This window comes from Papaver somniferum, chromosome 4 (genome assembly GCF_003573695.1).
Source record: "Papaver somniferum cultivar HN1 chromosome 4, ASM357369v1, whole genome shotgun sequence".
NCBI classification, from domain to species: domain Eukaryota; kingdom Viridiplantae; phylum Streptophyta; class Magnoliopsida; order Ranunculales; family Papaveraceae; genus Papaver; species Papaver somniferum.
Window position 1 is genome coordinate 39048237 of NC_039361.1, and position 16373 is coordinate 39064609.

General features: G+C 36.3%; 2 long non-coding RNA genes across 2 annotated transcripts; both read right to left on the minus strand.

Annotated features, from left to right (window-relative positions):
- Positions 1-225: 225 nt before the first annotated feature.
- LOC113275194 lies at positions 226-3579 on the minus strand. The gene is made up of 3 exons (XR_003323499.1): positions 3245-3579; positions 1218-1302; positions 226-256 (listed from the first exon to the last, which is right to left on the minus strand). It is a non-coding gene; the product is annotated as an uncharacterized LOC113275194 (long non-coding RNA).
- Positions 3580-5413: 1834 nt separating this feature from the next.
- On the minus strand, positions 5414-8368 carry LOC113275195. Its single transcript, XR_003323500.1, has 3 exons — positions 6889-8368; positions 6237-6319; positions 5414-5656 (listed from the first exon to the last, which is right to left on the minus strand). It is a non-coding gene; the product is annotated as an uncharacterized LOC113275195 (long non-coding RNA).
- Positions 8369-16373: the final 8005 nt, after the last annotated feature.

A 16373-nucleotide genomic window follows, 5' to 3' on the forward strand; every position in this document is an offset into this window, starting at 1 on the left:
ACTATAAAATGCGGCACTAACGGTCTAAAACATCTATTTAAACATTAAGAAAGAAGTTTTAAACAAAGACTAACCCGAATCTAAACCCTCTCTGAAATAAATACAAGAACTCCTCTCAAGTGTTACATATTTAATTTTGAGTTGATTTACAAATAGAATATAAACACAAAATATACATAGTGGAAGCTAACCAACTAACGAAACCAACTATTCAAAGCTTTCATTGCCACGTGCACAACTTGATCTGTCTCTGAAACTGAAAGTGGGAATGGGTGAGCACATCATTCCTAAAAGGGGTTCCCCGTAGAAATAACAACTAACTTTCAAGTAATCATTAAAATGATTTAAAGATAATGCAGGTTTTACTAAAAACCGATAAAACACAAAAAAACATATAAAGCATATTAAAATAATAGTAATACTGAAATTATAAAGTTCTCCAACCAATAAACCGGCACACATTCACAACATAAATAGTAGTTGAGCGACGTCTTCCTTCGAAGTAGCAAGGCATGACTGTTGCGGATTCTTCAATGATCATTAAAACGCCCATGAGATTTCCGTCCTCAAGTCATAAACGATATGTACCTTACCAGTACCTTATTCTACGCGCACTCTACATAGCAAGTATTCAAAGGAAACAAATGGTAACAACATTATATCCGACCGAAGTGCTTACACAGTGCAGAGCCATATACACCGCGTAAATCCAACAATCTTATATAAGATTCTCAACATCACTTTTTCTAAACACCAAAACATAATATAATATCTTTTGAAAGTAATTTAAAAGAACAGTAAACATTCATGTACAAAAATAGGGAAAATATAATGGCCAAATTAAAACCAGACCTATATAATATTCAGCCCAACGAGGCCTATCTAGGTTTGCAATAAATAGATATCACATTTGGGAGCACATATCTCACACCAATCAAAAGGAAAACTTCTCCCTTTCGTGTTAACAACAAATAAAGATTGTAACCACTTTCCAGTCAATGGAAAGAATCACATTTTGGAAAATAAGTAAATACTCCATATTAGTTGATTCTAAAGATCCAAGCCCATCCCAAAATGTAAAAGAAAACTAGTTTGTAATAAACACATATGATACATGCGTACACATATCATATAGTAACAAAGACATGCATGCATTTCATAAAAGATAGATTTTTAAAACAATACTGAATACAAGAGAGTTCGTTATCGATTCCCACCTCTTTTGATGACAAGCCTCGCATACCTCGAGATGTACAATCCAGTAGTTCGTCTTCTGAATCGGTCGTTATTAATAAAGAGTAACTATTAACCACACAATCACTCTAAAGATTAGTCAAAAGGCTCATACAAGGCTCAAATCATAATCTCATACAATTCTCTAATCATAGGTTAAGTGAACTATCTAATGGTTTTAAACCCATTAATGATTCTAAACATTTTCATTATCTATCTTTAACACAAATAAAGGTTTACTAATTCAATTAGGTTGGTTCTATAATTCATTAGATACATCTTAAGATCATCTATAACTTTGTAGAAGAAATCAAAGGCTAATTCGGACCATAAGGGTCCAATTCAACAAGATAAGAAAACTAATTCTAAGCCCAAGTCTACTAAACTCGGCCCATTAACACAAGGCCCGGTCAATCTGGTCAATTGACAGTCAAACTGACAGTCAAAGGTCAACAGCAGTCCACGTCAATAGTCAAGGTCAAGTCCAGGTCAAAGGGTTAACTCGGTCAAGGTCCACTGAGTCAAGACTGGTTAATGAGTCAACTCAGGGTTAGACTGACTCATCTCAGTCAGATATCCTAGGTCAGCTAAGGACAGAGTCAGACAGACAATCTGACTAGGATGACTAATAGGTCTGAAATCAAGAAACAAAACTTCATTCAAACAACACCAAAAATATAAATTCACAAAGGCCAGCTCTAGCAGAAGACAACTTCTTAGATCTAACTCACACCAACTCTAACTACTATCTTGATTACATAAGCATTACACCCTCAACTTCAAATACTAAATACACTGCAATCTATTCCCCCTTAACTCAGACTAATACTACATCTTCAACCCAACAACACAGTCATCTGCTCATTTAGATTCCAATAGTTGTGGTAATACAATGACTGCCTCAACTAATCTTCAGATTCATCACCTGTGTAAATCAAACCGAAACTAGACTACAACCACAGCCTCATTCTAACTCTTCACTGCAAATTCATGCCACCACCAGACCACTGTCTAACCAATAGCATCTCGGACTCAAGCCAACTTCAGCTATTACATTCGAACAACAGTAACAATCATAGCTAGCCTAAAATCTTCACAAGTTATAGTCCCAGCTCAACTCACTAATCCCGCCAATTTCTGTGACACAACCCTGTCAATGTCATCATTTCACGACATCACCAACACCCACAGAATTAGTTTGTGCCTCAACGCTTCTGGTACAAATCACTGACGGACCTACAGCTGGGCTAAAGGGGGCTTTAGCCCGGGTAGTCCTCCCAGTCCACAAGCCAAAAAAAAAAAAATTCTACTCCACCAAGGCTTCTAGTCAGGGCCTTAAAAGGAAATTTAGCCTTTCTGGGTCCGTCCTTGGTACAAATCCACCTGCAACAGTTCAACTGCAATCATCTAATACGACCTGCAACACCACTTGTAATTCCAGCTGCGACACTTCATTCATCTAAACCCATATTAGTTTCTTCACCATGTCCTGCATACAACCTATCACAATTGTGAATCTAAGCTGCAACATCATCTCCAAAGATCTGTACTCATCAAACATTGCCACCTGCAAATCAATTCACATCCCCATTTAAGTTCTATAACATCCTGCAACACCAGCTCTACTTTCTGGACAATGAACCCCAACAATTCATACATGACCTTCATCAACTGAGCAGCAGCACCACCACTCCCATGACCAGCCACCAATTACAATTGAGATCTTCATCCAACTGAGATATTCATTCCCAAACCATTTCATAACTACACCACCATCATAACTGCCATTATCTAATTCATCTCCATCACATGTGATTCAACTTGAACCTCTAACTTCTAATTTGGGGAAGAACAGGGGAAAACCCTAATTTTCTAAGAAATTAAAATTAAACCTCATGCTATAATCTACGCCTCAAATAACAACAAACCCATGAAATAATTCACCAAGAAAAACTCAATTTCATAAAGAAATTCAATAAATTAGAAACCCTAATTTAAATCCTTGATTTACCTTTTCCGTTGAGTTTTGAATTTGATTCATCACCAGGACAGCCTCGGAACTTCAATTAAACCTCAATCAACTAAACCCAGTTCTCAATCCTTCCTTAACCATCACGAAATCAACTTGAATTAAAATTACTAGAAACCCTAGCTTCAATTCAACATCAACATCACTTTTTTCTTCTCCTGGAACTCAAACAACCTCATTTCTAACTTCATCTTCTTTGATTCATCAAGCTACCTAACATTCTATCAAAAACTCACACACAAACAACTCAGTTCTTCTGAACTGAGATCGACAGAGAGGAAGAAATGAAGAACAGAAGAAAATAAGAGAAAAGAAGAGAGAAGAAGAAAAAGAGAGAAATGCATCTCATCGACACGTTTGGTGATGATAAGGCAACAAAAATTATAAAGGCACCCATTGAATTGATAAGGGCCGCCAGGTCGGTTTAAGGAAAAGAAACTATTTTTACCCTTGCACTCATTCAAAGATATCTTCTTCGTCCGGTATCCGAATGACACGATCGAGTAATCTATTTCGCATGAATTTTCCATATCTATCTAATGATGCTAATTTCGTATTTATATCGTTGTTAGATTAATTTCTATTAATTTACGTTCATCTCTAATTAATCGAGTCCTTATCGGTTAAATGGTCTCTTGACCGGTCTAATAGCGTTGACGAGCTTGAGGCTCGTTACAAGAGAACCCTAAGCAATTGGGATTTTTGAATCCCGACGACATTCTTGTGGTTTCTAGATGTAAACCAGAGTCATCCTTTCCGTCAAACCCTTCTTGGATTTAGCGACTAAAAAAACTTCACTTAGGGATTTTTGAAGCCAGGTCAAACTATCTTTGATAGTTTGCGTATCTTGATCTTGTTTCGATTTTTGAGCCTTGCTCCATCAAACAAGATAGACATAAATTGAGAATTTCTCATCGTCTCAGACTTTGTGATTCCACATGTTTAATATTTGTGAGGTGAATAATAATCAAGTCCGGATTTTGAGGTTTGCTAGACTTTTTCTACTGTGATAGTTGATCAGAAAGGAAATCACATATAGGCTTATCTGTGGGAGGAATATTGGTATAAAGTCTTCAATTGTGTTGAAGCAACTCTTAGGCTGTAAAGTACGTCAGCTAAGGGAATCAATTGCGCGGAGTCCTGCTGAGATTCAAAAGGCGTAAGGAGCGCGACTGTAACTGAATTGTGAGGGTTTAAATCGGCCTCAAATACATTCTAGTCCGAAGTATTGATAGTAGGCTAGAGTGTGTAGCGGCTTAATACAGTTTGGTGTTCAATATGGACTAGATCCCGGGGTTTTTCTGCATTTGCGGTTTCCTCGTTAACAAAATTTATGGTGTATGTATGTTTTTCTTTTTCACATTATGTTGTTTATCTTTATAATTGAAATATCACAGGTTGTACGTAAATCAATCAAAGAGATACGTCCATTGTAATTGATTGGATACGACTTGATTGATTCTTGGATATTGATCTTTGAAATCGTCCAAGTACTCTCACCCGTAAATCAGGTTCCCGGACTAGGATGTGTAAACTTTCTGATTATGGGAGAAAGATATATAAACTCTGAATATTATTCCTTGATTGAGATTAATTAATTTGAACTCTCGGAATTGTATTTAGGTTTTGTCCATACATGTTTCCTAAGATATAGTTGGTGGTGTATTTTGGTAACCCCGTATTTTCACATACTGTCTTGTATCCAGATTAACAATAGTTTTATATCTCTCTAATAATCATTGTGAAACATTCCTGAATAACATCAATGAAAATATCACCGTTCTAAGATATTTTCAAATGATTAAATCTTGAATCACGATTTAGGTCATAAACAATAAATTGTTCTTAACCGAATTTATCAAGTATAAACAAATGTTCTTAAACTTAGTCATATATATTTCGAGAATAATTAAAAAGATAAACTTGACTCGAAATTCGTGTCGTGCATGTATCTACTTTAGTCATGCGACAATGTCTCATGGATAGAAAGGTGAAAATTTGAGTAATATGTGGTTCAGTCTTCACTTACCTTTTGTTGATGAGGTTCTTCAAAAGCTTTGGTTAACCTTCGCCTTCAAACGGTATAACGCAATTGTAGCGCCCCCTAAGCTAGCAGCTGAACTAATCCGAGAGATTAACTAAATAAAGAGGCACTACGAATCTAAATCATTTACTTAAACATTCAATTAAGAAATCTGCTTCAAAACTTAACCCCAAAACTAGCCACGCTCTGAAAAGTATATATATACAAGAACTCCTCTCAAATGATACATATACAATAGTCATATGGTTTACGAATATAATATCCATCATAATAATCATAGCCGAAGTTAACCAACTAACGGACTCAACGTCTCGAAGCTTTCGCTGCACAACTCTGATCTGTCTCTGAAACTGAAAGTGAGAATGGGTGAGCACATCATCCCTAAAAGGGGTGTCATGTAGGAATAACAATTAACTTTTAAGTAATCATTGGCATGATTTGGAAAACAATACATGTTTTCCCAAACATTAGAAGACAACCAAACCACTGAAATAAACAATCATGTATATGGACCTAAACTCCTTCTTTAGTTTATGCGGTGACATTTACACACCTGATAACTTTTTGTGGCGACATTTACATGTCGTAATATTGATGGTCGTACCACCTAGATAGTTTGTGGTTGAATGTACACACCGTAATATTGATGCTAATTTCACACCGAATAAAGCACAAAAATAAAATAACGAAGGAGCGTATCCAATATACCATAGTTGGAAATTCTCATTTCCCATAGACAATCATAAAGACACACAAAGCATTACAATTCCTTTCCAGGCAAGGGAAAGATTAAAAGAATCAACATTACTTTCGGAATTTAAAATAAACAATGCATGGAATACACAATCAGGCAATGCATGAGTTTGTTAAACAAAGCCTTTTATAAAAGAAACAACAACAATGGTTGCAAAAGAGTTAAAGTATTCCCACCTCTTTTGATGACAAGCCACGCCTATCTCGAGATCCACGTTCCACTAGTTCATCTTTTGAATCGATCGTTGTTAATAGACTAACTGTTAATCATACAAGAACTCTAAGAGTTTAGCCAAAAGGCTCACAGAAGAATCATACAATTCTATCTAATTGTTCTATGCCCATTATTGTATCTCATTATCTATCCTTAACATAACAAAGATTTTACTAATCCAATTAGGTTGATTCTCTAAACTATTAGCTAAGTCAAATGAGTATCTACAACTTTGTAGAAGAAGCCGAAGGCTAAATCAGACCATAAGGGTCCAACACATCAAAATAGGAACACTAAATCAAAACCCAAGTCCACTAAACAAGCCCATTACACAAGGCCCGGTCCACTAGGGTTAACTAACGGTCTCTAACAGCCAACAAGGTCAAATAACAGTCAACATCTAAGTCCAGGTCAAAGTCAAGTCAATGGCCAACTGAGTCAAATCGGTCTTGGTCCACTGAGTTAACTCAGTCAGTCACACTAAGTCAGCTAAACTGACTGGGAAGACTAACAAGCTTAAACTAAAAACTCTATTGCAGTAACTTAAACGTCTCAAATAGCTTTGTAACAAAATTACAATTACAAACTCTATTTACAAATATAAGCTAAGATTACCTTGGTCTGCAATTGCAGGCTTTCACAAGCTACTGCCATTTCAACAATACATCTACTCATTCCAACACAACATCCAAACCAACTTCAACTCGGATTATTTCATTCAACTGGATCAATCATAACCATTATAACTTCACTACAACTCAACTCTCCCCTGATGTAACTTAAATTCAGCAATTACATACAAACCATATTCTTTATCAGTATTAACCCAAATCACAAACCACTCAACTGAGTTCAGTTCAACACTACCAACTCAGGCAAATCTGCACACTCAATTTGAATCCCAACAACAACATAACCTTCATTACAGGCAACCCCTATACAGTTGCGCATATCTGTAATCCATCTTCTGCAACTATTCATTACAACAATTCCATCAACTACAATTTCTTCACTCAAAACAACACAACATCAGTTAAACACCATTACCTGCAACCTAATAATTCCCAATTCTTCCCAGCACATATAACCACCACTTGCACCACCAAATGTAATACATATACACTCATCCACACATTCTCTTGCACCTTATAGCACCACTACAGTTAACACAGCTCAACTACTTCTCAATTCAAATAACAACTCCCCGTGAACCAGAACAAACCTCCAATTTCTCCCCTGCATTACACAATACACAACAACGATGATAACACCACCACTACCTGTAATCCCCATTCATACAACATCTACTCAAACACCCAGCTATTCTTAATTCAATTACCAACTGTATATACTCAATCAATAAAATAAAAGACTTTACTAAATCAACTCAGATAAAAATTACCTCAAAGAAGTTTCTTTCAACCAACTTCGAATTCAACCTCTTCTTTGTTCTCAGACTAAATCCCAAATTGAAATGTATGATTCACCCTATGCTTAATTTTCTACCTTGATTTCATCAAAACCCTAAACTGTCGATTTCATCTTCTCCAGTTAAACTTCAAGCCCAAGAACCCTAAATCTCCATTATGTCAAAATCCCTAATTTCAGATTCAATTTCCTACAGAACTGCAATTAAACCCAATACATCCACTTATTATTCGATTCAGAACACATCCATCATTAATTCAATCCCCTAAATCAATAACTTCATCTTCAAACTCTCCCCTGAACTTTTCTTATGAACCCTAGCTCTTGATTCAATTCTCAAATCAACCTCAGAACAACCCCACAACTTCTATCAAACCCAATTAAGAACAAACCCATCTTCAATTTCATCTTAATCATCACTATTTCGAAACCCTAATTCATAATCACAGATAACCCCAACTTGGTTCTCTGAATCATCTTTTCTTCTTCATTAACAACAACCTCGACTCCTCCATCATCTATACATCTTCATCAGTTGATTTTTATCAATAAAAAACTCTCAAACGTGCTCTCAAATTCATCACTCGAACTCGCAGAAGAAGAGGAACAGGAGAAGAATGAAAGAGAAGAAGAAAAAGAAGAACGAAGAATAATGAAGAAAAAAAGAGTAAGAGAGCGAGTTTATCCTCTCGGTTTGGTATCGACACGACCACACCAAATTCCACGACACTCGTTGAAGATAAGGGCAGCCACACAGCTAAGCAACGAAGTTACTATTTTGCCCTTCATACTTATCCGTTGATATCTTCTTCGTCTCGGTATCCGATTGACACGTTCAAGTAGTCCATTCTGCGTAACTTTTCGAAACTTATCGAGCGGTACTTATTTCGTATCTAGATAGGTGTTAGATTAATTTCTATTTATTAACGTTCGTGTTAAACTAATCGATTCATCAACGGCTAAATCGTCTGTTGACTAGTCTAATAGCGTTGACGAGCTTGAGGGTCCTTACATTCTCCCCACCTTGTATCATTTTCGTCCTCAAAAATCAAACCATCCTTCTGGTCCTCAAAAATTCCCCACCTTACAGAATAATCTTATCTCTTGTCTAAGCGCAAACAACAACAAACAAAGCACAAACCTACATTGCTTTTTACAACTAAAATTTATGACTCTAGGTTCAACAAACTAGTTTCTATTTCAAAAATACAATGGTTCTAGTTACGAGAGAAAATACTCTATGATAAAGTTTCTAAGTAAAATTTGGGATCTATCAGTTCACTAACAGAAGCAAGTCTTCCTAATATGAATAGTGATCCATGCTTGTAGTTGGTCTGTCCAGGTTAGCAAGACCCGACGATGGTTTCCCACGAACAAAGACAACACAATCACACCAGAATTTCCAACCTCACTATTCTCCAGTGCTAGATTAATTACATGTCAAAAAAACTGAGACTAACTAATCTCTAGTTCTATAATAAAATTTCTAGACTATACCATAATTGGTTTCAACTTACAATTTTTACGTCATAAATTATAAAATAACAAATCTACACAAACAAAGAACAAACAATCAACATGTTATACAAATCCAACAAATCAATTCAATTCAAAAATATTTTAGTTCATTGATTGTTTTTAGTGATTAAGATTTATCTCACAAACCCAACCCAGTCTAAACTATTCTATTAGTATATCTGGCACTGGCTATTATCTATTGTTTCCCATTTAAGATTTAATATTGAGCTTTGATACCAACACTGTAGCGCCCCCTAAGCTAGCAGCTGAACTAATCCGAGAGATTAACTAAATAAAGAGGCACTACGAATCAAAATCATTTACTTAAACATTCAATTAAGAAATCTGCTTCAAAACTTAACCCCAAAACTAGCCACGCTCTGGAAAGTATATATATACAAGAACTCCTCTCAAATGATACATATACAATAGTCATATGGTTTACGAATATAATATCCATCATAATAATCATAGCCGAAGTTAACCAACTAACGGACTCAACGTCTCGAAGCTTTCGCTGCACAACTCTGATCTGTCTCTGAAACTGAAAGTGGGAATGGGTGAGCACATCATCCCTAAAAGGGGTGTCCTGTAGGAATAACAATTAACTTTTAAGTAATCATTGGCATGATTTGGAAAACAATACATGTTTTCCCAAACATTAGAAGACAACCAAACCACTGAAATAAACAATCATGTATATGGACCTAAACTCCTTCTTTAGTTTATGCGGTGACATTTACACACCTGATAACTTTTTGTGGCGACATTTACATGTCGTAATATTGATGGTCGTACCACCTAGATAGTTTGTGGTTGAATGTACACACCCGTAATATTGATGCTAATTTCACACCGAATAAAGCACAAAAATAAAATAACGAAGGAGCGTATCCAATATACCATAGTTGGAAATTCTCATTTCCCATAGACAATCATAAAGACACACAAAGCATTACAATTCCTTTCCAGGCAAGGGAAAGATTAAAAGAATCAACATTACTTTCGGAATTTAAAATAAACAATGCATGGAATACACAATCAGGCAATGCATGAGTTTGTTAAACAAAGCCTTTTATAAAAGAAACAACAACAATGGTTGCAAAAGAGTTAAAGTATTCCCACCTCTTTTGATGACAAGCCACGCCTATCTCGAGATCCACGTTCCACTAGTTCATCCTTTGAATCGATCGTTGTTAATAGACTAACTGTTAATCATACAAGAACTCTAAGAGTTTAGCCAAAAGGCTCACAGAAGAATCATATAATTATATCTAATGGTTCTAAGCCCATTATGGTATCTCATTCTCTATCCTTAACATAACAAAGATTTTACTAATCGAATTAGGTTGATTCTATAATCCATTAGCTAAGTCAAATGAGTATCTACAACTTTGTAGAAGAAGCCGAAGGCTAAATCAAACCATAAGGGTCCAACACATCAAAATAGGAACACTAAATCAAAACCCAAGTCCACTAAACAAGCCCATTACACAAGGCCTGGTCCACTAGGGTTAACTAATGGTCTCTAAGAGTCAACAAGGTCAAATAACAGTCAACAAGGTCAAATAACAGTCAACATCTAAGTCCAGGTCAAAGTCAAGTCAATGGCTAACTGATCAAATCGGTCTTGGTCTACTGAGTTAACTCAGTTAGTCACACTAAGTCAGCTAAACTGATTGGGAAGACTAACAAGCTTAAATTAAAAACTCTATTGCAGTAACTTAAACATCTCAAATAACTTTGTAACACAATTACAATTACAAAATCTATTTACAAATGTAAGCTAAGCTTACCTTGGTCTGCAATTGTAGGCTTTCACAAGCTACTGTTGATTATGATTTTTATGGGGTTTGTAGTAATGAGGTTCAAACTCTCGGACTTGTGAAGATTAAATTTAAATATTTAATAAAATTATATACAAAATTATTAACAAGGGGTGCGAGAGGTAACCAAGACACTAGATTCCACTATTATGCAAAATTGAATGATAAATATTTCAAAACTCTATTCAATTCTTAAGTCCTCTTTTATCTTTAATTCACTATCAATCATACAGATTCTCAAACATTATTTGTAAACCTTAAGCATAGGTTATCAAGAGATTAAACCAAGCATAACCTATCAAACTGAATAACAAATAATTAAGACAATCATTCAAATAATTTAAAGCTCTGCAAAAGCAGCGATTAGGTGAATTATATAATTAAATGAAATAGTTACCCATTTATGTTGCGTGAATAGATTCCTCCACTGCCTTGGTTACGAGGGATTCAGCTCATCATAGTAAAAATGCTCTCAAAATAATTTATTATGGCTCAAAAATGGTTTACAAATGATGAGAATATGAGAAATACAATAAAACCAGAGACCTACGACCCTCAGTGACAAAATAAGACTGCTGTTGCTGTGTCGCAAACGCTGTGGAAAATAAGACTGCCTGATGTACGACCCACAGGTGTGAGTCGTTATTGTTGTACAAAAACGACTGCTGTTGCAGGTCCGTTCTTCGTGTTCTTGGTGTTCTTCATCAGCAGCAGCAGCAGCAACAGAGTTTCATCAACTCTTGATTTCTGCTTCTCTGGACCTCCTCTCGACCCCAAACTCTCGACACCCCTCTATGCTAACCCAAGAGTTATATTTATACACATTTGGACCAAGAATAACTTCTCATTAATCCAACAAATCTTCTCATTACTCGGCAATGAATGAAAATATTCCCGATATCTTTTTTCTTTAATTCTCTGATTTGTTATGGATTATTCCCTGTTTTATCTCTTCACGCGTCATCCTTGAGCTGTAGGGATTGTTTCCAGCCAATAGAATCAACCCATGCACGTCTCTTCCATCCAAGAATTCCAAGAATAGAATATTTTTCTTATTTTAGAATATCTTCCCTGATTTGATTACCACCGGTTATCTAACCAATTTTGACCGAATCCAACACCCATACCAGCTCTATCTAGGCCCTAGGAACAAACCCATTTAATTTGGGCCATTGAATCTCACTGGAACACCTTCAAATCCTCAACCCTAGTCACGGCATTTCAAGAACAATTTTTCCCGCCAATTTTTGGTTTTTGAATTTGGGAAGAAGATGTCCTCCCCCTAACCAGAATTGGGGTGCGAATAGCAGCTGCCTTGGGGGTGACCTGGGGTGCCCCTTAGTAATTAGGTTACTCCTTATCCAAAAGCGAGAGTCCGAATAACACTTGTCCTCCGGGGGTGCCAAAATCAACTTTTCGAGCCGAATTTTGCAAAAATGTTTATTTCCTAAAAATACATAAAAACACAATATTAGTACAAAAATAGAGTTCCAACAATACGTACATTGAGGAAAAATTAGACACAAAAATGTGTCTATCAAATACCCCCAAACTTATTATTTGCTAGTCCTCGAGCAAATCTAATCTAGAAAGTAAAATGACTACACTTAGCACGTGCAGCAAGCCGTTAAACCACTAGGTGGCCCTAGTGGCGGAGTGTTGTCTCCGGAGGGTTTACCAGAGGTGTACCCACAAAACCTTTATACTCCAGGCCCTAGCTATCTACAACGAACCTTGGAAGGCACTAAAGAATCTCCTTGGTTGTCATACTTACTGACTACAAGAGGAAGTACCCTGATGCGAAATTCCAATTGATGTACACGAGTTTGCACTCAAGCATACTAAAATTCATATATAAGTGACAGAGCTCTACTCATATAGTTGTACTATGGACATCATATTCGGAGTCAAACTAATCACATGGAAAGATTAAGAGATGGATATAAAAAAACATAGATGGTTTTGATGTTTACTAAGTGAACGGCGTTTCTCATATCTGTCTGAAGGCCTCCGCCAAAATCCTAATGGATTGAGATACTAGTCTGACTAATATCAACACACTGGCATATACAAGGGTACCAGTGGTCGATAACCTAACTCTAGGTCAACACAACTGGCATATACAAGGGTACGAGTGGTCGACTTTATTGAATTTATTCCTTTTGGTCAAATGGTCTGGTCTCAATATATTTTTTTTTTAACTACCATTTTTTCTTTTTCTTTTTTTTTTCTTCTTTTTTTTTCATGGTACCTCAATCACTCTAATTCACCCTCGCATTGGTAACAACTTGAATCGTGGGCCCCACCTATCACTTAGAGAAACATAGTTTAAAAACAAAATAAAAATAGAAGTGAAAAGGACTCAACGAGATATGGTGCAACTATCATGTTATTTCTAACACCTGAGCTCTGTGCTTTTATGAATAGACTCTATAGATGTTTCCATCTAATCAGATTGGTTCCTCAACTCCTACAACCAAGATGTTTCCATCCACTTAGATTAGTTAGTTCCATCCTGAATACGCATAAATTTCTAGGCTCTGGAGTTTATTTATTGCAACTAAAATATTTTCCCATACCCCCAAACTTAAATCTAACATTGTCCTCAATGTTTCCAATGATAACAGCATGAACGAGGAGAAATTATTACCACTTGAAGCAAAAAGGGTTGAGGAAAGATATTACCGTGTTGCGTGAGATTAGGTTACCTCCCAAGAAGTGCTAAGTTTAAAGTCTTCAGCCAGACTTAGGAAAGGATTAGTCAACTCGAACCATAAAGTAACGGTCGAAATAACTGTGGGTCATCAAAACCAAATAGAGCTGACCATAGGAAACTGCAGTGAACCAAGAAAATGGACAAGAATAACATGCCCTTACCTAGTTTCCTGAAAACTATCGCTAATTGCGATTCAGGTTCAGGTTCTATGAAAGGGTCTAAATAAAATATTTTCATAGGTTGCGTTTCTTCATAGGTGGGATCCGAATCATTAGGTCCTAGAGTCTGGAAAAACTCATATATGATCTTAGAAGCGCACAATAATAACCTAAATAACTGAGGATCCTCTAAGTCAATAAGATTTGACTTACAATATTGACCAAAATGAGAGTAGTGGTCATTCTTAAGCAAATGTGTCGATTCTAATTTCCTAAAGCATTTAGGTTTAGTCTCACAACTTAAAATTCGACACATTTGAAATATAAACGTTCCCACATTTGGAAGAAAACTATTTGGTGGGAAAACAAAGTCAATCTGGGTATCATAGCCTGGGCAAACCACATCAACCAGAGGATGGGTTTCTAACGACTGAACTTCTTCCTGGACATCATTAGGTTCGGGAAAACGAGTATGAAGGTAATCTTGCAAAATGGTCGAGGCGGAGATATCAAGTCCTAAGTGTGGGGACTTTCTGAGAGTTAAAGGTAAGGCACTAAGAAAGTGATAATCACCCCCAAACTTAGAGTTTTCAGTGTCTCTAGATAGACCTCTAATTATTTCTTGAATTTCCGTATCTTCAGAGTCCTTAAAATATTCAAGAGATTCTTCTAAGTTATTATCAGGTAGTGCATCTTTACTCATCTCTACGGGTCTATCTTCTTCTTCCAAGACTATTGTTTCTAAGTCGCTAGACTCTAAGACAGTATTTTCGAAATGAACCCGTTCCTCTAAACTACTATCGGCTTCGTAATCAAAAGGAAAAACTACATCGTCTAAAACGGTGGTATCCCTAATCAAATCCTCGTCTTTTTGAATAGGTGAATAATCATAAAAATTATTTGGATTTGAACTAGAAATAATATAATCACTATACAGCTCAATTGGATTATTAGACTCCTGATCACTATGCCTACATATTTCAGATTCTTCATTACTGCTATCCTCATCATCATAGTACGAAGATGATTGAACCTTATCTAAATAAGTAGTGTTTTTTATTCTAACCTCGTCCTCTAGATTAGGCAACTATTCACTATTTACATCAAGGGTAAAATTGGAAACACTATTTTGGAAATTTAGATCTTTTAGAGAAGTTCTATTCTGGGTCTCTAACAAAAGCTTTTGGGCCGACTCACATGAATTCCTGACGTAATCTAGGAAATCAGGTAAAAAAAGTTCACTCATTGCATTATTTTCGTCCCTAACTAAGTTATTCATTTCAGCGAACTTACGTGTTGTCTCAGCTAACTTACGTGTCGACTCAAGTAAAGAGGAATTAGCAGAATTTTTCTCGTATGACTGATGGTTGTGAGGATAGTGATTGGTCTCACCATGGTATGAACCATAACCTTGAAAAGTTTGGCGTTCCCAACCACTATTCCCACCATGGTAATAAAACTGATGATGTCCATATTCAAATTCAGGTCGATATTCATTGTATTGGCTTCTAACATACCAACTCGACATTCTTAATTGCAAGGGAATTCTACACAAAACAAGGCTGACTCGACCAAATCAAACCTATAAAATCTAGCAAACAAAAAGCATGATGGCTCCACTTAGATTGTTTCTAGACCAGTTTCTATCTTTCGAAAGGGAATTCGATACAATTTAAGCAAACCCCTCTGGAATCAATCCGAGTCAAAGTAAGTTGAATTGAGGCGAGGGAAGCTCAGTGGAGCTTTGATACCCAAGGCCTCACCGCTATCACAAGGCGGCGCAGTCACGCATTCAACTCACAGAAACCATCATGAACTTTGGAGTGTGCTTAAAGAGAAACCAATATTTTTCGAACGAGTTTCCTATTAATATCGTTACCCTATCAGTCTCGTTCTATTCCAAATTTTAAGCTTGGGTTCGCGTTAGGTTTCGTTTTCCTAAGGCGGGCAAGAAGGGAGCGGTGATGAAATCCAAACCCTTATCTTTTATTGGCCAGGCCTTACCCTTTACTAGGAATTTAAAAACAGTCAAAATTCGTCCTCAATCAATGAATCACCTTAAGGAATACAGTAACTCGCTTACAGGAGATTCGCGAGTGTTTCGATGCACTTACCTCCCGTACCAGACGGCGGATGAACCGTTGAAATCGACACGGGCCACGACTCCTATGTCATGTACGAACCCGAGGGGGCGAGACGATATAGTAATCGTCGTCCTTCACTGCACACAGTTTATATAAAAAAAAATTTCAATAATAATACCCTTCCGTAGGGTAAAAAAAAATAATAAAGTCCAATTGTTTAAAGTCCAAAGTCCAAAATAAATAAATAAATAATTACAGTTTTCCTCACACACTCTAAAAAAAATTAAAAATTAAAAATTAAATCCTAAAATTGTCCTTTTTTCTTCTCTTTTCGCTTTAAGCTTTTTCCTCTCCAAGTCCTTAGTTTTCA